The sequence below is a fragment of the Oncorhynchus gorbuscha genome, linkage group LG10, assembly GCF_021184085.1.
Source record: "Oncorhynchus gorbuscha isolate QuinsamMale2020 ecotype Even-year linkage group LG10, OgorEven_v1.0, whole genome shotgun sequence".
Taxonomy (NCBI): Eukaryota; Metazoa; Chordata; class Actinopteri; order Salmoniformes; family Salmonidae; genus Oncorhynchus; species Oncorhynchus gorbuscha.
Window position 1 is genome coordinate 39,981,717 of NC_060182.1, and position 22,405 is coordinate 40,004,121.

A 22,405-nucleotide genomic window follows, 5' to 3' on the forward strand; every position below is an offset into this window, starting at 1 on the left:
ACAGTATGCCCTCCGAGGGTTAACTGGCACATTGTGCCGTACAGCTTGATGTGCCGACCCCACAATAAAGTAGACCCCAACACACTGTTGATAATGCACGGTTTGGCGCGTTAGCCAGTAGCCGCGATCCATTATAAACCACCTCCCGTTTATTGTTTCTGATTGGACAGATTTACAGCGGGTTTGGTTCAAACGGCACCCTATTTCACCCATGGGGGCTGGTCAAAAGTAAGGCTCTGGTCAAAACAAGTGCGCTTATAAAAAGGAATTGAAGTGCTATTTGGGAATGTCTGGCCTGCAGTTTGAATGTCCTCACAGCCCACAGGCCCTGCATTAACTCAGGGCTGTCATCTGTTGGGCGACACATGCACACACACATGCACACACACACACATGCACACGCATTAGAATGGGAAACTCACTTGTTAATATGGATTTAAGATTGATCATTAGATGAGGTTTGTCTTTGTGTCTCCCTGACAGAGTGCTATTACTAGTGGGCAGGAATGTCTGTGTGTGTGTGTGTGTGTGTGTGTGTGTGTGTGTGTGTGTGTGTGTGTGTGTGTGTGTGTGTGTGTGTGTGTGTGTGTGTGTGTGTGTGTGTGTGTGTGTGTGTGTGTGTGTGTGTGTGTGTGTGTGTGTGTGTGTGTGTGTGTGTGTAAAGTGTTCCATTGAGAATAAGCCTGAGAGGTGGAAACACAGACATGAAGAAAACAGGTTATGAGTTGGGTGAAGGACTAGAACGTGGGACAGAGTTTGAGACCAACCTACGACCTGATGATTGTCATTTCCACGGGAAGGTACCCATGAGGACCGACGTGAGGTCCGTAGGTGCGCGTCACATGACTACTAAGAATCTATGTTTTTGAGAAATGAAGGTGTGTGTGTATATACATTCTTCAAAGTTTTCCATCCTAAAAAAAGGTGAATAAGCTAAAGTTTTGATTTCTGGTCAAACTACCAGTTAAAGTATTAGAAATACCTCAAAACACAATCATGTTGACCACAACCCCTGACAACTAATATCAACACTTACATTTAGTTTTGGAGAAATGATTTGCCTTCTGTGAGTTTATTAATCATTGCCTTGTAATTCCATGACCAAAAACTCACATCTTTCTGATATTTTCAAATGTCTCTCCCTCATGAGGGATAATGAACGTTAACGAAAGTAACAAGTGAAGGTAGATGGTAGACCTACCAATTAGTTATGTTGTTTTTACTGATATCAAGTTTGTTTACGAATTATTAAGTGATTCAGACTGGGAATTATGTTACCAGATCGGAGTTACTGCAATTTCATTGGCTAAAAGGGGAAGTCATAGGAGTCACACCACGCACCACACAAGCTGCTACTTTCCTCTCTTCCACTGGCATACTGTTATGTTCAGCTCAGAACTGTTTTCTTTATCTTTCTGTCCTCTGGTGTTCAACGCAAGTCTGGACAACCTTCTGTCTGTCTGTGTGTCTGTCTGTGTGTCTGGTCTCTTCTTTCAATTCAATTGACTTTATTGGCATGATGTAACAATGTACATATTGCCAAAGCTTACTTTGGATATTTACTACATGATGATGATAATAAGAATCAAAATTGTCAACAGGACAACAATACACAAGGGTCAAAATAACCAAACATTGAACAATAACAATAAGCGTACAGTAGAGGACATGCAGGTCGATTGGTCTGTCAGAGACTGTCCCTCAACTTATGGCAGGCAGCAATGTAGTGCGCTGACAGCTCTCTGCGTCCTCCCCCAACAGGACGGGTAGCCTACTCTCATCAGAGAGGTCTTTGAAACCTTGAATAAGGGTTTCAAATTTGGGGAAATGACACACTCTGATTGTTTTATATTTGTGACATTTTGTCAGGAAATGCAGCTCCGTCTCAGGTTCTGCTGTTGTGCAGTGGTTGCACAGCCTTTCCTCTACAGGGAGCCAGGTTTTTCCTGTGTCTTTGTCAAGGTTTTGATCAGTAACCATGGTCAAATAGTTAGGCACGGTGTACTGTCGATTTAGGGCCAGATAGCACTGCATTTTGCTTTGTGCTTGTGTTTCCCAATAAGCAATGTAGTTTTGTGTTGTAATTTGTTTTATTCTGATTGATTGGATGTTCTGAGGCTTCGGTGTGTTAGAACAGGTTTGTGAACTCAAGACCAGCTGGATGAGGGGACTCTTTTCTTTGCTCAGCTCTTGGCATTGCAGGGTGTGGTAATGATATGAGAGGGGGTCACTGTATTTTAGATGTTTCCAAATTTTAATTGCTCTTTTTGAGTTTTTATTATTAGTGGATATTGGCCTAATTCTGCCCTGCATGTATTGTTTGTAGTTTTCCTCTGGACATGTAGGATAATCTTACAGAACTCTGCATGCAGGGATTCAGTGTGGTGTTTGTCCTACTTGGGGAAATCTTGTTTTGCAAGTGGACCCCACACCTCGCTGCCATAAAGTGAAATTGTTTCAATGACACATTCATTTAGTTTTAGCCAAATTTGAATAGGGTATGTCGTGCTCTCTCTCGCTCGCTCTCTCTCTCTGTTTCTCTCTCTGTTTCTCTCTCTCTCTCTTTCTCTCTCTGTTTCTCTCTCTGTCTCTCTCTCTCTCTCTCTCTCTCTCTCTCTCTCTCTCTCTCTCTCTCTCTCTCTCTCTCTCTCTCTCTCTCTCTCTCCCTCTCTCTCTCTCAAAATTAAATTTGCTTTATTGGCATGACATAACAATGTACATATTGCCAAAGCTTATTTTGGATATTTACAATATAAAAATGACAATCAAATTGTCAACGTTCAAATTCTCTCTCTCTCTCTCTCTCTCTCTCTCTCTCTGCTGCTCTATCTCTCTCTCTCTCTCTCTCTCTCTCTCTCTGCGGCTCTCCCTCTCTCTGCGGTTCTCTCTCCCTCTCTCTGCGGCTCTCTCTCTTTCGGTTCTCTCTCTTTCTCTCTCTGCGGCTCTCTTTCTCTGTCTCTCTCTTTCTCTCTCTGCGGCTCTCCCTCTCTCTGCGGTTCTCTCTCTTTCTCTCTCTGCGGCTCTCTCTCTTCTCTCTCTCTCTCTCTCTCTCTGCGGCTCTCTCTCTTTCTCTCTCTGCGGCTCTCCCTCTCTCTGCGGTTCTCTCTCTCTCTCTCTCTGCGGCTCTCTCTCTCTCTCTCTCGGTTCTCTCTTTCTCTCTCTGCGGCTCTCTCTCTTTCTCTCTCTCTCTCTTTCTCCTTGCGGCTTGCTCTCTCTCTCTCTCTGCGGCTTGCTCTCTCTCTCTCTCTGCGGCTCTCCCTCTCTCTGCGTTCTCTCCCTCTCTCTGCGGTTCTCTCTCTCTCTCTGCGGCTCTCCCTCTCTCTGCGGTTCTCTCCCTCTCTGCGGTTCTCTCTCTCTCTCTGCGGTTCTCTCTCTCTCTCTGCGGTTTCTCTCTCTCTCTGCGGCTCTCTCTCTTTCTCTCTCTGCGGCTTGCTCTCTCTCTCTTGTTAATGTCACCTCTTCCAGCTCTTACTGTCACCTAACATGACACCTACCACCTCCCCTCGTTCCATGTACTGTAACAATCATCTGAGCACTGGACTTCTATGGACGTTGAAATTTGGTCAGTCTGCCCTGGCCGGACCAAATCTGAACCAATCATAGGTGTCTGTTTCACAAGTTTGGACAGAATAGTACAGTAGAAAAAATACTGTATAGTAAGGAACAGTAGAGCTTGATACAATAATAGCCCGTATGTAGAATAATACCCAAATATGCCAATGAAGGCTATTGCATATTCCTACATTTTGTGTACCTATACAGGATACATCACCTAGAAGAGAATGACATTCATGTCCATAATTATGCATTTATATACTGTACAGATCAGGGACCCATGATGTCATTCTGTTACCAAATCAACTTCACCTCCTGTAGTTCAATAACAAAAATAATTATTTTAGGTGTCGTAGCTGACACACCCTTCTTTCTGCAGACATCTTTGAGTTATTATATATTTTTTAAATCGCCCCAATTTTGTGATTTATGATCTTGTCTCATTGCTGCAACTGCCCAACGGGCTCGGGAGAGGCGAAAGTCGAGTTATGCCTCCTTCGAAACATGACCCGCCTAACCGCGCTTCTTAACATCCGCCTGCTTAACCCGGAGGCCAGCTGCACCAATGTGTCAGAGGAAACACCGTTCAAATGACGACCGAAGTCGGCTTGCAGATGCCCGGACCGCCACAAGGGGTGGCTAGAGCGCAATGAGCCAAGTAAAGCCCCCCCGGACAAACCCTCCCTTAACCCAGACCATGCTGGGCCAATTGTGTGCCGCCCTATGGGACTCCGGGATCACGGCTGGTAAATGACACATGGCTGTGACTCCTGAACACTGTGATGTAGTACCTTAGACCGCTGCGCCAGACTGTAATTCCGTTACCGTGGAAATGCCCAATTACAAAATGCAGATACTCAGAGTTACTGTTGACACTTAGAAAGAGTGCGTAGGATTTTAAGTACTTTTTGAGAAAGAGGTGAGGAGAGGACACAAGACATCAAAGAGACAATTGAGAAGAAGCCACACATGCCATCTAACACCCACATACAACCTCGTATGTCTTTACTGTGCAGCCTACGTTATAAACAGACTGATTTTAGTGACTTATTAGCAGGCACGACGGCAGCGGTTGTCAGGAAGCGCTCACGTAGAGGTATCGCTCACGTGCTCTGTCTGCGAGCTCTCCATCTGGCTCCAACCGCACCTGTCAGTTGAGATAATGTAACTGTTGTTACTGTGTGAATGAGTGTTTGCCATACAGTCACACCAGTGTGAGGTGGTGCGTTGAGGGCAGGAAGTGCCTGGGTGGTTAGGTTACCCATGAAACATAACTTTCCATTTCCCAGAAACAGAAAGGTCATGTAAGAGAATCACTGTAACAAAAAGAGTACTCTTCCATGATGTTGTTGCCCAACCCTCAACTCTCCAACCATCCCTCTGCTCTCTCTCTCTCTCTCTCTCTCTCTCTCTCTCTCTCTCTCTCTCTCTCTCTCTCTCTCTCTCTCTCTCTCTCTCTCTCTCTCTTCTCTCTCTCTCTTTCTCTTTCATTTTCTCTCTCTCTCTTTCTCTCTCTCTCTTTCTCTCTCTCTCTCTCTCTCTCTCGCTCTCCTGTCTCTCGCGCTCTGCCTCGCTCTGCTGTCTCGAGAGGGGGCTGGGGGTCTGTGCGTCCCACCTGTTCCACAACAATACACTTCCTAATGCAGAAAAGTGCAAATTCATGTTCATTACATCCACCCAAACAACCCAATACCTTTTGGTGCTGCTGTTCGATTGTTTAGTTTCTTCAAAGGTCAATTAGAGTGTCGTCCTCCTAGTGCTGTTTTTGAAAAGAGTGAAATTGAATCGTCAGCCAATTTCCTCTCGAGGCTTTTTTTGCTACACACGTCACTTGCACGCGTGTGTTTGTGTTTGGGAAACTAGTTTTGCTCATCTACATTCATTCAATCTCTGTCCTCCCGGGCTTGTTTTTATGAGTCTATGTATTTGCAGTTACCTCCCTTGGAACATGAGATGGTGTGGGTCCCAAATTGCACTCTATTACTTATTTAGTGCAATACCTTTGCTTGGGGCCCATAGGGTGCCATTTGGGAGGCTGAGATGGAGAAATATGCCAAAACCATGGCGGCTGATTGTAAATAATTGATTTCCTTCTTGGAATTGCACCAATACTTTAGTAGTGTTTGAAATAAAGCAAATCAAATTGTATTGATCACATACACATATTTAGCAGATGTCATTGCGAGTGTAGCAGTAGTATCTAACAATACACACATCTAAAAGTACAAGAATAGAATTAAAAAATATATACAGCCTTTGGAAAGTAATTCAGACCCCTAGACTTTTTCCACATTTTGTTAGGTTACAGCCTTATTCTAAAATGGATTAAATAGTTTTCACCTCATCAATCTACTCACAACACCTGTATTTGGAGAGTTTCCCCCATGTGTATTTTCAGGTCTCTCCAGAGATGTTCGATTGGGTTCAGGTCCGGGCTCTGGTCGGGCCACTCAAGGACATTCAGAGACTTGTCCCAAAGCCACTCCTGCATTGTCTTGGCTGTGTGCTTAGGGTTGTTGTCCTGTCCCAGTCTGACATCCTGAGCGCTCTGGAGCAGGTTTTCATCTGTACTTTGCTCTGTTCCTCTTTGCCGCTGAAAAACACCCCCACAGCGTGATGCTGCCACCACCATGCTTCACCGTAGGAATGATGCCAGTTTCCTCCAGATGAGACGCTTGGCATTCAGGCCAATCTTGGTTTCATTGGACCAGAGAATCTTGTTTCTCATATTCTCATATTTTGGTGCCTTTTGGCAAAGTGGGCTGTCATGTGCCTTTTACTGAGGAGTGGCTTCCGTCTGGCAACTCTACCATAAAAGCCTGATTGGTGGAGTGCCACAGAGATGGTTGTCCTTCTGGAAGGTTCTCCCATCTCCACAGAGGAACTCTGGAGTTCTGTCAGAGTGATCATTGGGTCTTTGGTCACCTCCCTGACCAAGGCCCTTCTCCCCTGATTGCTCAGTTTGGCTGGGCGGCCAGTTCCATTTAAGAATGATGGAGGCCACTGTTCCTGGGGACCTTAAATGCTGCAGAAATGTATTGAGGCACAGATCTGGGTAAGGGTACCAACACAATCCTGTCTTGGAGATATACGGACAATTCCGTCAACCTCATGGCTTGGTTTTTGCTCTAACGTCATTCTACATCACAAAATGGGCGGCTCCTAGTAGTTCGCTCTGACATTCGAAGTGCTCCCGTGCCAAATTAAAACGGGGTCATTCCAAAAGAAAATGATGTCCTTTTTACTCCATACATTTTTCCCTGACCCCCAAAAGTACTAGTTACATTTTGAATGCTTAGCAGAACAGGACGATGGTCCAATTCACACACTTATCAAGAGAACATCCCTGGTCATCTACTGGCTCTGATCTGGCGGACTCATTAAACACGCATGCTTCATTTGTAAATGATGTCTAAGTGTTGGAGTGTGCTCCTGGTACATTAAAATAACAAGGAAATGGTGCCGTCTGTTTTGCTTAATAAAGGAATTTGAAATGATTTATGGTTTTACTTTTGATACTTAATAGATTAAATCAGTAAATATACTTAAGTTATCTTTACTTTTACTTAAGTATGACAATTGGGTACTTTTTCCACCGCTGGGATAGGCTATAACTGCTGGAGTCACAAGCTGGGATAGGCTATAACTGCTGGAGTCACAAGCTGGGATAGGCTAACTACAGGGGGGTGGGATGGGCCAGTGTGGCCCAACTTCAAAGTTGCTCTGTGGGTTAACAATGGTTTTGGTTTACGGGGGCTGGTTGATGGAGTACAGTGCAGTGTATTAGAATATCTCTCTCCCCTCTTTGAGGAAGCATGGTGGCAGCTGTTAAAACACAAGGCCACATGAGCCCCCCTCCCTCCTCTCCTCCCTCCCACAGCTGGGTCTCTGTGGGACCACCCTCTCCACCCCACCACCCCAGCCGCCTTCTCACACAGACTCTCATTGTCAGAGCCCTTGCTGGGAAATCAGCTGGGAGATACTGAGAGGAACAATACACAGCCTCCAAAAAGAACACCATTTTAGCATTTCAGTCAAAGCCCGATCTTTTTCCACGTTCTGCTTGTCTAAAGTTCCCAGTCAGTCAGACAGTGCTCAGACAGGGTGTGTGTGTGTGTGTGTGATGTCGATCTTTCACATGGAAGAAAGTGCTGCCCTTTCCACACGACCATACCGACTCAAACTGTACTTTACAGTGCTGTCTCTGATTTATCATTGTCCTTTCAAGCACGGTTCCAGCAACTACGTTGGATACGGCTCAGCTCACTAGTTTGGAAAAGAGTATATACAGTTGAGGTCGGAGTTTTACATACACTTGGGATGAAGTCATTTAAAACTTGTTTTTCAACCACTCCACAAATTTCTTGTTAACAAACTATAGTTTTGGCAAGTGGGTTAGGACATCTAATTTGTGCATGACACAAGTCATTTTTCCAACAATTGTTTACAGACAGATTATTTCACTTATAATTCACTGTATCACAATTCCAGTGGGTCAGAAGTTTACATACACTAAGTTGACTGTGCCTTTAAACAGCTTGGAAAATTCCAGAAAATTATGTCATGGCTTTAGAAGTCTCTGATAGGCTAATTGACGTAATTTGAGTCAATTGGAGGTGTAGCTGTGGATGTATTGCAAGGCCTACCTTCAAACTCAATTCTTCTTTGCTTGACATCATGGGAAAATCAAAATAAATCAGCAGAGACCTCAGAAAAAGATTGTAGACCTCCACAAGTCTGGTTCATCCTTGGAAGACATTTCCAATCGCCTGAAGGTACCACGATCATCTGTACAAACAATAGTATGCAAGTATAAACACCATGGGACCATGCACCTGTCATACCGCTGAGGAAGGAGACGTGTTCTGTCTCCTAGAGATGAACGTACTTTGGTGCGAAAAGTGCAAATCAATCCCAGAAAACCAGCAAAGGACCTTGTGAAGATGCTGGAGGGAACAGGTGCAAAAGTATCTATATCTACAGTGAAACGAGTCCAAATCAACATAACCTGAAAGGCCGCTCAGCAAGGAAGAAGCCACTGCTCCAAAACCACCATAAAAAAAGCCAGTCTACGGTTTGCAACTGCACATGGGGACAAAGATCGTACTCTTTGGAGAAATGTCCTCTGGTTTGATGAAATAAAAATAGCTATAGTTACCATCGTTATGTTTGGAGGAAAAGGGGGAAGCTTGCAAGCCGAAGAACACCATCCCAACCGTGTAGCACAGGGGTGGCTGCGTGATGTTGTGGGGATGTTTTGCTGCAGGAGGGACTGGTGCACTTCACAAAATAGATGGCATCATGAGGGAGGAGAATTATGTGGATATATTGAAGCAACATCTCAAGACATCAGGCAGGAAGATAAAGCTTGGTTGCAAATGGGTCTTCCAAATGCACAATGACCCCAAGCATGCTTCCAAAGTTGTGGCAAAATGGCTTAAGGACAACAAAGTCAAGGTATTGGAGTGGCCATCACAAAGCCCTGACCTCATTCCCATAGAAAATTTGTGGGCAGAACTGAAAAGCATGTGTGCGAGCAAGGAGGCCTCGACAAACCTGACTCAGTTACACCAGCTCTGTCAGGAGGAATGGGCCAAAATTCACCCAACTTATTGTGGGAAGCTTGTAGAAGGCTACCCGAAACATTTGACCCAAGTTAAACAATTTCAATGCTGCCAAATACTAATTGAGTGTATGTAAACTTCTGACCCACTGGGAATGTGATGAAAGATATTAAAGCTGAAATGAATCATTCTATTATTCTGACATTTCACATTCTTAAAATAAAGTGTTGATCCTAACTGACCTAACACAGGGATTTCTTACTAGGTAAAATGTATTTGGCTAAGGTGTATGTAAACTTCCGACTTCAACTGTAAATGAGGCTGTGTTGTGAGGCAGGGTGGGACCATGTCAGGTCACCAAGCAGTCTGTGGGTTGGGGTGGAGAGGGTTAATGCTTTTCTCTCTCTCCGTGGGTGAGATGGGCTTATGGGTTGTGTTTGCAGTCACTGACACTGATTGGAGTTCAACTCTGATACGGCAATCCCTCTCGGTCCCCCTCACACTCGTCCTCGCTCTCTCTCTCCCACACTTATCCTCTTCTCTCTATCCCTTCAGATGTGGGTCAGATGGCTATTGACTGGCTGACCGGGAACTTCTACTTCGAGGACAACATGGACGATCGTATCTTTGTGTGCAACGCCGACGGCCAGACGTGTGTCACCCTGCTGGATCAGGAGCTCTACAACCCTAAAGGCATCGCCCTGGACCCCCTCATGGGGTGAGCACTACCCCACTAACAACCCCAGAGACCCCTGAAGTAGTGACCTCAGAAGGTCCTTTGTTTACTTCCCCCTGGTCCTTCTGGTCAGATGACCCAGCGCCTTAGTCAGTGAAAACACTTCCTCTTCTCTCTCACACACACACACACGCACACAACATGTGTCTGATCACTTCATCCTGCTGACGGTGACACTTAAAAAGTTTGGTGTATCCTGTGTTCTTCCTTTTTTAACAAGGCGTCACTTCTCAGTTTTGGAAGTCATCTCCTGGTGAAGGATGTAGACGTCTCCGATATTAACCACACTTAACGCAGATGGCACTTTTTTTTAATGAGCTGCGTAAAGCAGCGTGATTGAGGTCAAATATAAATTTAAGGAAGTACAGTCTGTTGGAATGCACAGTCATTCCTTTTCCTCTGTCTAATCTTCCCACGCACTCATGGTTTCTTCATTTCGTCACCCCCCCCCCCCTGCTCTCGTCACCCTCTCTCCCTACAGCAAGGTGTTCTTCACAGACTACGGTCAGACCCCCAAGGTGGAGCGTTGTGACATGGACGGTCAGAACCGGACCAAACTGGTGGAAAGTAAGATCGTGTTCCCCCACGGTATCACCCTGGACCTGGTCAACCGGCTGGTCTACTGGGCCGATGCCTACCTGGACTACATAGAGGTGGTGGACTACGAGGGCCAGAACAGACACACCATCATACAGGGCCTGCTGGTGAGGTCATGAATGAGTCAAGGAAGATGTTCCATTAAAACACACACACACACACAACCACCAACTCCGTCTGTTGTTCATTCTGTCAGATTGAACATCTGTACGGGCTGACGGTGTTTGAGAACTACCTGTACGCCACCAACTCTGACGAGGGCAACCTGAACCACGCGAAGACCAGCGTGATCCGGGTCAACCGCTTCAACGCCTCTGACTTCACGGTGGTGACCCGAGTGGACCGCGGCGCCGCCCTGCACGTGTACCATCAGAGACGTCAACCCCCGGGTAGGTGCACACCCACAAACCCCTTTGTATTTACCCAGATAGGCACTGAGGGTACGGGGCAATCATTGCCATGGACTGTGGTATGTAGTGTGGTCGGGCTTTTGTTCCAGCCCCCGCACGTGTTCCGCCAGAGACGCCGACCTCCATGTAGGTACACGGGCTAGCGTCGCAAAATTACGGTAACTTAAAAAACAATCCCGGGTTTTCCTGGTTGAAAGAGTCCAGAAGGGTTATCTAGTGTCATCTGTCTGTATCGATCATCATAGTTGTTGCCATGTCGGTACACTGACCTCTGACCCCGCTCTCTCGTCCCCTGGTGCCCAGTGAGAGAGAAGAGTCATGCGTGTGCCCCGGACCAGTTTAAGAAGCCAGGAGGCTGCTCCGACATCTGTCTGCTGGGGAACAGCCACAAGACCCGGACCTGTCGCTGTCGTTCTGGATTCAGCCTGGGCAGTGACGGGAAGTCCTGCAAGAGTGAGTACTTCACATACATCAAGTTTTGAATTGCGTTCCGTACACAGAGCGTAGCGCCAAAAAAATCACAAGCAACAGCACAGACCTGCACATTTATATTATAGGAATACGAGTTGAAATAAGTCTCTAGAACATCATTTTTTACAGTTACGTACCCTGGACAGAAAATACCTCGTTTCGTTGCGCAGATCTTGTAACTAACCGTTCAGCGATATCCCCACCTTGTCGATGTTCCCCTTGCAGAACCTGAACACGAGTTGTTCCTGGTGTACGGTAAGGGCCGCCCTGGCATCATCCGTGGCATGGACATGAATGCCAAGGTCCCCGACGAGTTCATGATCCCCATTGAGAACCTGATGAACCCGCGGGCGCTGGACTTCCACGCCGAGAGCGAGTTCATCTACTTCGCTGACGCCGTGAGTTACATCATCGGGCGGCAGAAGATTGACGGCACGGAGAGGGACACCATCCTGAAGGATGGTAAAGGACTGTCTGTTTGACCGTCGTATTTAACATGTCCTGCATTGCAACAGGAGTCAGCTCCAACCTACTGCAGAATTGAATCGCAATCCTCTGTCCCTCTGTCCCTTCCCTCAGGCGTCCACACCGTGGAGGGGATAGCGGTAGACTGGATGGCAGGTAACCTGTACTGGACCGACGACGGGCCCGTGAAGACCATCAGTGTGGCCAGGCTGGAGAAGGCCTCTCAGACACGCAAGACCCTCATCGAGGGCAAGATGACCCACCCCCGCGCCATCGTAGTGGACCCCCAGCACGGGTCAGACCCCCCCCCCCCCTTATGCTCCTTTGCTCCTGTACACATCTCACACAAAGACCTCTCAGAATGAGTATATGTTGGGTCACCTTCCCCAAAACTAGGTTGGATGATTCCTGGTTTCCTGCTTATTTGCTCCTGCTTCCGGGAATCTTCCAACAATCATTTCCGGAAACCCTCGTAATTTTGGGCAATTAGCTGGAATTGCTTTGCCCTTTTTAGTATGGATTTAACACCGTGTTATGGTTGTAGGTGGATGTACTGGACAGACTGGGAGGAGGACCCCAAGAAGAGTAACCGGGGGAAGATCAAGAAGGCGTGGATGGACGGCTCTCACGACCAGGTCCTGCTGACCAGTAAGACAGTGCTGTGGCCCAACGGCCTGAGTCTGGACATCCCGCAGGGCATCCTGTACTGGGTGGACGCGTATTACGACCGCATCGAGATGGTTTACCTCAACACCACCGAGCGCAAGGTCAGTTCGCCTGGGCAGCAAGCCTCAACCCGAATGCTGGTGATCGTCGATCTGGTTGTCGCATGTGTGAAATCTCCCCACTGGAGAGCAGGGTTCAGTCGTCACATCCACCCTTCCCACTGTTTCTCACACCTGTTTGTATCCCCCTCTGATTGCCAAACTGTCTGAATAAAGTGTGTGATTTCAAAAAATGTTTTTTAAATGGTTCTATGTTTTCATCCTCACCATGACCCACGTGCAATGATCCTCTTCTCTCTTTCTGATTGGTCAGATGGTGTACGAGGGAAACGAGTTAAACCACGCCTTCGGCCTGTGTCACTACAAGCAGTACCTGTTCTGGAACGAGTACCGCGGCGGCAGCATCTTCAAACTCGATATCTCCACCAGCACCGTCACGCTGCTCCGCAACGAACGCCCCCCCCTCTTCGAGATCCGTGTGTATGACGCTCACCAGCAGCAAGGTAACTTTACGGGTGACACCTGGTGGGTAAACACCACAGTCAATGGGGAACGCGTTTAACACATGCCAAAACTTTTTATGCCGCAAAATCATAACATTTTATTCTATTTCGGTGATTTAGCTAGTCTAGATATGAATTAATGACTACTTTAATGTCCCGTAGGCATATTTGCTTGGATAACAACGCTAACGGTCCCGGCTGCCTGTCTTCTGTTTGTTCCCATAGGGACCAACCTCTGTCGCGTGAAAAACGGTGGCTGCAGCAGTCTGTGTCTGGCCATCCCTGACGGCAGGTCCTGCGCCTGTGCCGACGACCAGATACTGGGCGACGACAATGTCACCTGTAAAGGTATGCATTGGGACGCTCTCCGGAGGGTCTCAGTCAGAGTAGTGTCAGGGATTTCTGTACGTTGAACTGGGACGCCATGTGGAAATGTCCGTGTTTCAAGCTGGTGTGTCGAGAAGCGAAGCTTCACAGACCTGCTTTCTTCAGCTGGGTTTGTTGTGGGGGGGAAAGACCCCCCCCCCTCGTAAGTAGATCCATCCATCCCACACAGGAACAGCAGAGACTGCGAAAGCCGTTGCTTTGCTACATTATCCGTAACAGTCCCCTCTTTTCCTCCCCCCAGCCAACCCCACCTACATCCCTCCTCCTCAGTGTCAGCTCGGGGAGTTCTCCTGTAACAACAACCGCTGCATCCAGGAGCGATGGAAGTGTGACGGGGACAACGACTGTCTGGACAACAGCGACGAGGCGCCCGAGCTCTGCCGTGAGTCGTGTCACACCGCGGCCGCCGCCTGGTTTACTGAGCAACGTGCACACACGCGACAACAAGTCTCACACACGCACACACAACGCACACACACACGCACACACAACGCACACACACACGCACACACAACACACACATACACACACACACGCGACAACAAGTCTCACACACGCACACAACGCACACACACACAACGCACACACACACACACACACACACACACACACACACACACACACACACACACACACACACACACACACACACACACACACACACACACACACACACACACACACACACACACGCGCGACAACAAGTCACACACACACACGCACACACAACGCACACATACACACACACACACGCACACACAACGCGCACACACACACACACACAACGCACACAACGCGCACAGTTGAGAATCATGTGCTGTGCATTAGCAGCAACAGAGGATGAACTTTACCAATCCAAGCTCTAATACCTGCTCTTCCTTGAGCCATGCAGTGTTAACCAGCAATTGAGTGTCAAATAGGTCCGTAGTTTCTCCGTCCAACTCTCTCTTCGTGCGACAACTAGTAACACCTGGTTACCTCTGTCTATGGTTCTTATGTTTGGCTGGAAACCAAGTTCTAATTCTATTGATCTCACGTTCAAATTCGACTGTCGCGAATCGTAGGTTTCTTCTCTCTCCCGCACAGACCAGCACACGTGTCCATCGGACCGGTTCAAGTGTCAGAACAACCGCTGTATCCCGCTGCGCTGGCTCTGTGACGGGGACAACGACTGTGGCACCTATGAGGATGAGTCTAATACTACCTGCTCAGGTACACACACACACACACACCCATATATATATATATATTACTAGACACAAGCGCATGCATTCAATCATGCATGTGGACTCGTACACACGCCCTCCCCATCTGTAATGCTGTTATCCCCCACCCCTCTCCAGCTCGTACGTGCCCGCCCAACCAGTATGCGTGTGCCAGTGGGCGCTGCATCCCCACTTCCTGGACATGTGACCTGGATGATGACTGTGGGGACCGTTCTGATGAGCCGGCCTCCTGTGGTGCGGACTTCTGGCATCACGCATCACCTCTGTAGCGTTCTAGATTTTTCTAGAGTAGTTTAACGTTTGAAACTCAACTCACTAAACCTGAAGCCTGGTCAGCAGATGTATTTCTGCTTTTTAGCCAAGCAAGAGTTTGGTTAGTTGGACGGTTTGGGGGGTTTTAGACTCTCGCACGGCTTAGTTTGAAGTGGGCCAAGAGAGGTCTGTTTGTGGCACATGATGTTGTTTCTAGGATGTCATTTTGGTTTCCTCTCGCCTCTCCTTCTCCCCAGCCTATCCCACCTGCTTCCCCCTCACCCAGTTCACCTGTGCCAACGGACGCTGCATCAACGTCAACTGGCGCTGTGACAACGGTGAGCGTACATCTCCTGTTTAAGCATTCATAATGCATTTGTAACCTGTATAATGTATTAATTCTTAAAAGTCTAGGCTGACATATGGAATTGTTTTAATATGGTCAACCTATGGATCGTTTTAGCTAAAACTTCCCATCATACTTCCTTAACTTCTTTTACAACCGGTTACCTTCAGACAAGTCCTGTGACACTTGTGGGGTCACATTTAGTTTGTAGCCCAAACGTTTCGGACGCTACAAACAGAAGTTGGCACATCGACGGTATCGACTTCAGACGAGCCAAATAGCAAAATGGAGACATTTGTGAGAGCATCCCCTTTTCAATAGAGGGAGGGGGGGGTCATAATAGTTTTGTAGGTCAAGCCGTTTGGACGCTACAGACGTTTTGGAGAGAGAACTCATATTTGGGGTGTCTGAGGGTCTGACACCGCTCAGACACCGCTCCAGCTCTGCCACCTTTTCACCGCAGATGTGGAAGTGCGACATCGGCTGATGTGGAGGATATAACGACATAACCTGACTTGTTAATTGACTCTAGGGGGTTAAGCATTTACAAGCATTTATAATGGCTTATTCATGGAAGTTAGTAATAAATGTTACCTGTGTGTCTCTGTGCGTTTGTGTGTGTTTGTGTGTGTGTGTGTGTGTGTGCCTGCCTGCCCTTTCCGCCTGTGTCTTTCACTTTCTCTCTTTCTGTCTCTCTCTCTGTCTGTCTCTCTCTATCTGTCTCTCTCTGTCTGTCTCTCTCTCTCTGTCTGTCTCTCTCTATCTGTCTCTCTGTCTGTCTCTCTCTATCTGTCTCTCTCTGTCTGTCTCTCTCTGTCTGTCTGTCTCTCTCTGTCTATCGCTGTCTCTCTCTCTCCCTCTCTCTCGGTCTCTCTCTCTTTCTCTCTCTCTCTGTCTCTGTCTCTCTCTCTCCCTCTCTCTCGGTCTCTTTCTCTCTCTCTCTGTCTCTGTCTCTCTCCCTCTCTGTGTTCAGACAACGACTGCGGGGACAACAGTGACGAGGCAGGCTGCAGCCACTCCTGCTCCAGTGTCCAGTTCAAGTGTAACAGCGGCCGCTGCATCCCGGAGTACTGGACCTGTGACGGGGACAACGACTGTGGAGACTACAGCGACGAGACCCACGCCAACTGTACCAACCAGGGTGAGTTCTGGTGCCGGTGCCGCCGCTGTGCTCTTGAGCAAGCCACTTGACCCCTGAACTGGCCCAGAGGCGCTGCACCGTGGCTGACCCTGGCTTCCAACTCCTAGTATAGCTATTCTACAGTACCACCCCAACGCATGTTATAGAGCATCTGCTTTCCTTCTTCATTGAGCACCTGGCAGGAGAGCGACATGGTGCTCATAGTGTTTGTGTGAGTCCAGCAGTCTGCATCGCAAACTTCTATTGTTCTTCACGCGAAGGAGAGTCTACAGTATATTGGTCCTCAGTTCCCATATTTGTCCTCTTTTTTTTAGTACACTGGTATATTTATCGCCACACGAAATGCCTGTATCCTATCTCAGGCTGTGTACGTGTTGTCGTTTTGGAGTGTGTCGAATGTTGACCGGCTGATCCGACGTGTTCGCTGCTCTCAGGGGTGTGGTTATGCTCTGCGGTGAGCTGCAAAACATGAACAATGCCGCCCTTCGGTAAGGCTTGCTGAAGTTGTGTGGTTGTTTTAGTGACGGCTGGTCACATCGACCTTCACTTTAAATGATGGGGGGAAAAAAGGGAGGTTGGGTGAATTGCCTGCTGCTCTTACTCTAGCCAACGTTTTAGTCAGGGGTGTTGGGGGGGGACTAGTCTCTCTGGTGAGGCGTTGAGGGGCTTGGTAATGACTTGGTAATGGCTGTGTGGCTTTGGCAGAGATCAGAGGAGGCCAGGCAGAGCGAAAGAGGGGCTTTGGAAGCTCTATCTCTCTCTCCCTAGACTCTCTTTCTCTCCCTAGACTCTCTTTCTCTCTCTGTCTCTCTGCTTTTTCTTCAGCTCTCAGTTTGGCTTTGAGAGAGGAGTTAATTGCTTAGAAGTTGTCCTGCCCCAGAGTGACAGGGGAAAGGTGTGTGTGTGTGTGTGTGTGTGTGTGTGTGTGTGTGTGTGTGTGTGTGTGTGTGTGTGTGTGTGTGTGTGTGTGTGTGTGTGTGTGTGTGTGTGTGTGTGTGTGTGTGTGTGTGTGTGTGTGTGTGTGTGTGTGTGTGTGTGCGCGCGCGCCAAACCCTCTGGAAGTCATTAGTTTGAGAAGAAAAGCAATACTGTTGCCTTCCCCTCCCTCTCTCTCTCTCACATATTGTATTCCACTTAGAAAGTCCTGGGCCTGTTCCTTATGCCCCTATGCCAACTGCTGATTCCTCCATGCCAACTCTTGCCATGAAGGGATGTCATTATTCCACTTCCTTAATGACGCCCTTAACATCAGGCGACGATGGCCGTGGGAACAGAACAGAACTGCTTTGTCATGGTTTGTTCACGACCGAGGCCCACCTGGAGCCTGAACCTATTCTGACCCTGCAGACCCACCCTGTCAACGGCGAACTGGGTTGAGATATTGGAGGCGTTTTTACGCCGGTTTGCCGTCTCCGCTATCGAATGGAGCTGTCCGTAATAGCAGTCTCTCTTCGCTTGTCGCTCGCCATACTCTCTATCCCCGTCTGCTGTCGGCTAACTCTGCTCTCTCTCTCTCTCTCTCTCTCTCTCTCTCTCTCTCTCTCCCTTCCTGTGTCTCCCTAGCAACGCGTCCTCCCGGGGGTTGCCACGTGGATGAGTTCCAGTGTCGCATGGACGGCCTGTGTATCCCCATGCGCTGGCGCTGCGACGGGGACACCGACTGCATGGACCTGAGTGACGAGAGCGACTGTGAGGGTGTGACGCACATGTGTGACCCAGCCGTCAAGTTCAGCTGCAGAAACTCCGGTGAGATTGCGTTGGCCGTTTCAGCCGTCAAGAGAAATGGGCTCTCTCTTCCTGTCTCTTCCTCTATGGTATTGGCTAACTGCTCTCTCTTCCTGTCTCTTCCTCTATGGTATTGGCTAACTGCTCTCTCTTCCTGTCTCTTCCTCTATGGTATTGGCTAACTGCTCTCTCTTCCTGTCTCTTCCTCTATGGTATTGGCTAACTGCTCTCTCTTCCTGTCTCTTCCTCTATGGTATTGGCTAACTGCTCTCTCTTCCTGTCTCTTCCTCTATGGTATTGGCTAACTGCTCTCTCTTCCTGTCTCTTCCTCTATGGTATTGGCTAACTGCTCTCTCTTCCTGTCTCTTCCTCTATGGTATTGGCTAACTGCTCTCTCTTCCTGTCTCTTCCTCTATGGTATTGGCTAACTGCTCTCTCTTCCTGTCTCTTCCTCTATGGTATTGGCTAACTGCTCTCTCTTCCTGTCTCTTCCTCTATGGTATTGGCTAACTGCTCTCTCTTCCTGTCTCTTCCTCTATGGTATTGGCTAACTGCTCTCTCTTCCTGTCTCTTCCTCTATGGTATTGGCTAACTGCTCTCTCTTCCTGTCTCTTCCTCTATGGTATTGGCTAACTGCTCTCTCTTCCTGTCTCTTCCTCTATGGTATTGGCTAACTGCTCTCTCTTCCTGTCTCTTCCTCTATGGTATTGGCTAACTGAGTCGGTGGCCTGTTTTGTTGTTGTTTGTTAATGGTTTTAATCAGACCAGTTAGTGAGGGTTCAGGAAGTCTGTGGTAGGGCAGGCTGTGGTGTGTCAGGTTTTTTTTTCTGACCTCATCAGATTAGTCAGTGAGAAGTCCTGGTGTCCTCTTGCCCTACATCCTCCACACGCCATTATAGTAACATCCATGTCTCAGAGCAAGTATTCTCCATGTAGTAAGTCATTGCAGCAGTCAGTGTCTGAGCGGTTTCGACACACACTGTCAAACACACTGTATCACTTAAGAGAGCTTGTTATCCCAAGGGGCTTGTTGTGACAGAACATCACAACAAGCTGCTCTCTGGGAACGAGGATGCCTTTTACCCACGGTGACCCCTTGGTGCTCCGGGAATTAAGATGTCTGGATTAACACGGCCAGCAGCCGTCACAAGAAAGGCAACCATGTTGTCGCCCACCCCCCCAGAGTTAAGCACGCCATAGCCGCCATCACAATCTCTGTTTGTGAGAGACAAGCTGAACTTGTCCCCTTTTTCACGTTGGCACGGTGTTTCCACGGTAGTCCCTTCGGCGTATCCGTAAGACCCCGGTGTGTGTGTGTGTGATCTTCTGTCTGGTTGTCTCCTCAGCCTGTTGTGTCAGTGTGGTGTGACTTCTGACCTGTACCCTTTTGACCTGTCCCCAGCTCGTTGTATCAGCAAGGCCTGGGTGTGTGACGGGGACAGTGACTGTGAGGACAACTCGGACGAGGACAACTGCGAGGCGTTGTTGTGTAAACTGTCCCACCACGTCTGTGTCACCAACGACTCGATCTGTCTGCCCGTCGAGAAGCTGTGTGACGGCACTGACGACTGTCCCGACGGCTCTGATGAGAAACTCTGCGGTAAGAGCACAGCGCGCGCACTTTCAAACACACACACACACACTTGCTCACTCTCTCTACCCATAGCTACACCACCTTGGTCAAGGTAGGAATTGCCTCAAACCACACATCTCTATGATTTCTCCTCTCCTCTCCTCTCTACTCGCCACCCTCCACAGACCTGTGCTCCATAGACAACGGCGGCTGCAGCCACAACTGCTCCATCATCCCTGGGGAGGGCTTCATGTGTTCCTGCCCCCTGGGCATGGAGCTGGGCGCCGACAACAAGACCTGCCACATCATGAACCTCTGCGCCAAGCACCTCAAGTGCAGCCAGAAGTGTGAGCAAGAGAAGAGCAGCGTCAAGTGTTCTTGCTACGAGGGCTGGGAGCTGGAGACCGATATGGAGAGCTGCAAGAGCACTGGTGAGCAGAGGAGAGGGTGAAAGGTCAGAGAGAGGGGAGAAGGTAGTAGAGAGATAGAAAATGGATATATAATCTTGTTGGCCATCTGATGAGAACCGTGGTTGTTTGTGTGAGTTATGGCGTTTTGTAAATATTGAACTTTGGGTATATCTACCATAAGAACGGAGACCACGATTTAAGACCATGTGACCTAAAGAGGACAATCTCCAGGGCCCCTAAATGATCCCTTCCATATCCCATATTTCTCTACCCCCCCCCCCCCCCCCAGACCCCTTCAAGCCGTTCATCATCTTCTCCAACCGCCATGAGATCCGTCGTATTGACCTCCACAAGGGAGAGTTCAGCGTGCTGGTGCCTAACCTGAGGAACACCATCGCTCTGGACTTCCACCTCAGCCAGAACACCCTCTACTGGACCGACGTGGTGGAGGACAAGATCTACCGCGGGAAACTGTCCGAGAACGGAGGTGAGGGGGAGCGTGTCCATTTATTCAACTTATTACACTCATTTGGCTCTTGTTTTCACCGGCTGGTGCTTCGTGTAGAAACTGCCGCACAGGTATTTTCCAGCCCTAAACGCCAAGTTTGGCAATTTACCAGTTAGTTATGACATTCATTTTGACAGTGGAAACTCTGCTTACCCAGCCGTGACGCACACTGCCCATATGAACATGGAACAAGAGTAGCCTATTGTGCGTTTCGTACTTGTATACTCCCTATTTCGAAACATTAAAAAAAGAAAACGGATGTTTTTTTCCCCCACGTTTCATTTTATGTATTAAAAACCAAGCATAGCTTCCCCTCCTCAATTGAGGCCCTTCTCTTGTCTGCCCAATGCATTCGTTTAAGTAGTCTAGACTGTCAATTAAAGGGATTGGCTCCTGAGACCGCTTGGCAATAACTCTAAATCGCCAAAGCTTTATTAAAATATCACGTTTTGAGAGGAGTAAAACAGTGAGTTGACATTCCCTTTTTTTAACTACAGTATGCATTGTAGGCAGGCCCACATTTTATTTTAGCCGTGCAGGTCCTGTTTTGGAAGTGCCTGAAGAACCCCTTCCGTGATGTAGGCTACGTGTCCATGGCCCGTCATGAAACGAGAGACGAGAACCTCGTGAATACCGGTGAACCTCGTATTCAGAGGTTATCCGTCAGCTGTACGAATTGCTTGTTTTCTATTTCATAGGTTCAAAACCCGCCCTCCCTTAAGCCTACTGTATCGAAGGCTGGTTCAACGGCAATTGTTCTCCCCTGGGGATTTTATGATGTCATTTACATTTGACATTTATTTATTGTTGTTTAAAAACATTTATTTTGAAAGATTCCTTGTTTTTCGTTGAATTGTGTGAGAATGATTCACCTTCCTAGTTTTGTGGCAACAACGTCCGTAGAGCGCTTGAACCTCTGTGGACGTGTGAATGCGATCTGATCTGTGAAATAGTTTCCCGATTTCTGTTCAGAAAACATAGGCCTATTGGGGAGCAGTATCACGATGAGCGGACGTTCTCCCTTTCTCTTTACGTTGGCTCTTTGTCCAGCTCCTGAGGAAAATGTGGATGTGCATATAACCCTCCATAATCTGAATTCATTGAATACTATGTACCCACAGGGAGAAATGATAGGTGTGACACAGCCTATTTTAAAACAAGAATTTGATTAGAATTATTTGTTCTCTTTTTAAGGCCTCATCAATAATGTCTTTAATCTTGCTTATTGACAGTGTTTGGCATGTCTGTGCTCAGCCATATTTACATTAGGCCTAGCTTCTACGTCCGTGCTCAGCCATATTTACATTAGGCCTGGCTTCTATGTCCGTGCTCAGCCATATTTACATTAGGCCTAGCTTCTATGTCCGTGCTCAGCCATATTTACATTAGGCCTAGCTTCTATGTCCGTGCTCAGCCATATTTACATTAGGCCTAGCTTCTACGTCCGTGCTCAGCCATATTTACATTAGGCCTAGCTTCTACGTCCGTGCTCAGCCATATTTACATTAGGCCTAGCTTCTACGTCCGTGCTCAGCCATATTTACATTAGGCCTAGCTTCTACGTCCGTGCTCAGCCATATTTACATTAGGCCTAGCTTCTACGTCCGTGCTCAGCCATATTTACATTAGGCCTAGCTTCTATGTCCGTGCTCAGCCATATTTACATTAGGCCTAGCTTCTACGTCCGTGCTCAGCCATATTTACATTAGGCCTAGCTTCTACGTCCGTGCTCAGCCATATTTACATTAGGCCTAGCTTCTACGTCCGTGCTCAGCCATATTTACATTAGGCCTAGCTTCTACGTCCGTGCT

General features: G+C 47.9%; 1 pseudogene across 1 annotated transcript in view; it reads left to right on the forward strand.

Moving 5' to 3' along the window:
* The window catches only part of LOC124046086, a 145,630-nt pseudogene that overhangs the window by 75,696 nt on the left and 47,529 nt on the right, over positions 1 to 22,405 (forward strand). The window contains exons 9-26 of the transcript XR_006840943.1: positions 9,675 to 9,837; positions 10,337 to 10,559; positions 10,649 to 10,841; positions 11,166 to 11,315; positions 11,559 to 11,795; positions 11,913 to 12,093; positions 12,343 to 12,565; positions 12,837 to 13,026; positions 13,252 to 13,374; positions 13,655 to 13,795; positions 14,500 to 14,625; positions 14,757 to 14,873; positions 15,149 to 15,229; positions 16,211 to 16,378; positions 17,942 to 18,124; positions 19,506 to 19,703; positions 19,862 to 20,107; positions 20,376 to 20,573. The product of XR_006840943.1 is annotated as a low-density lipoprotein receptor-related protein 1-like (transcript). The remainder of the gene's footprint in view (positions 1 to 9,674; positions 9,838 to 10,336; positions 10,560 to 10,648; positions 10,842 to 11,165; positions 11,316 to 11,558; positions 11,796 to 11,912; positions 12,094 to 12,342; positions 12,566 to 12,836; positions 13,027 to 13,251; positions 13,375 to 13,654; positions 13,796 to 14,499; positions 14,626 to 14,756; positions 14,874 to 15,148; positions 15,230 to 16,210; positions 16,379 to 17,941; positions 18,125 to 19,505; positions 19,704 to 19,861; positions 20,108 to 20,375; positions 20,574 to 22,405) is intronic.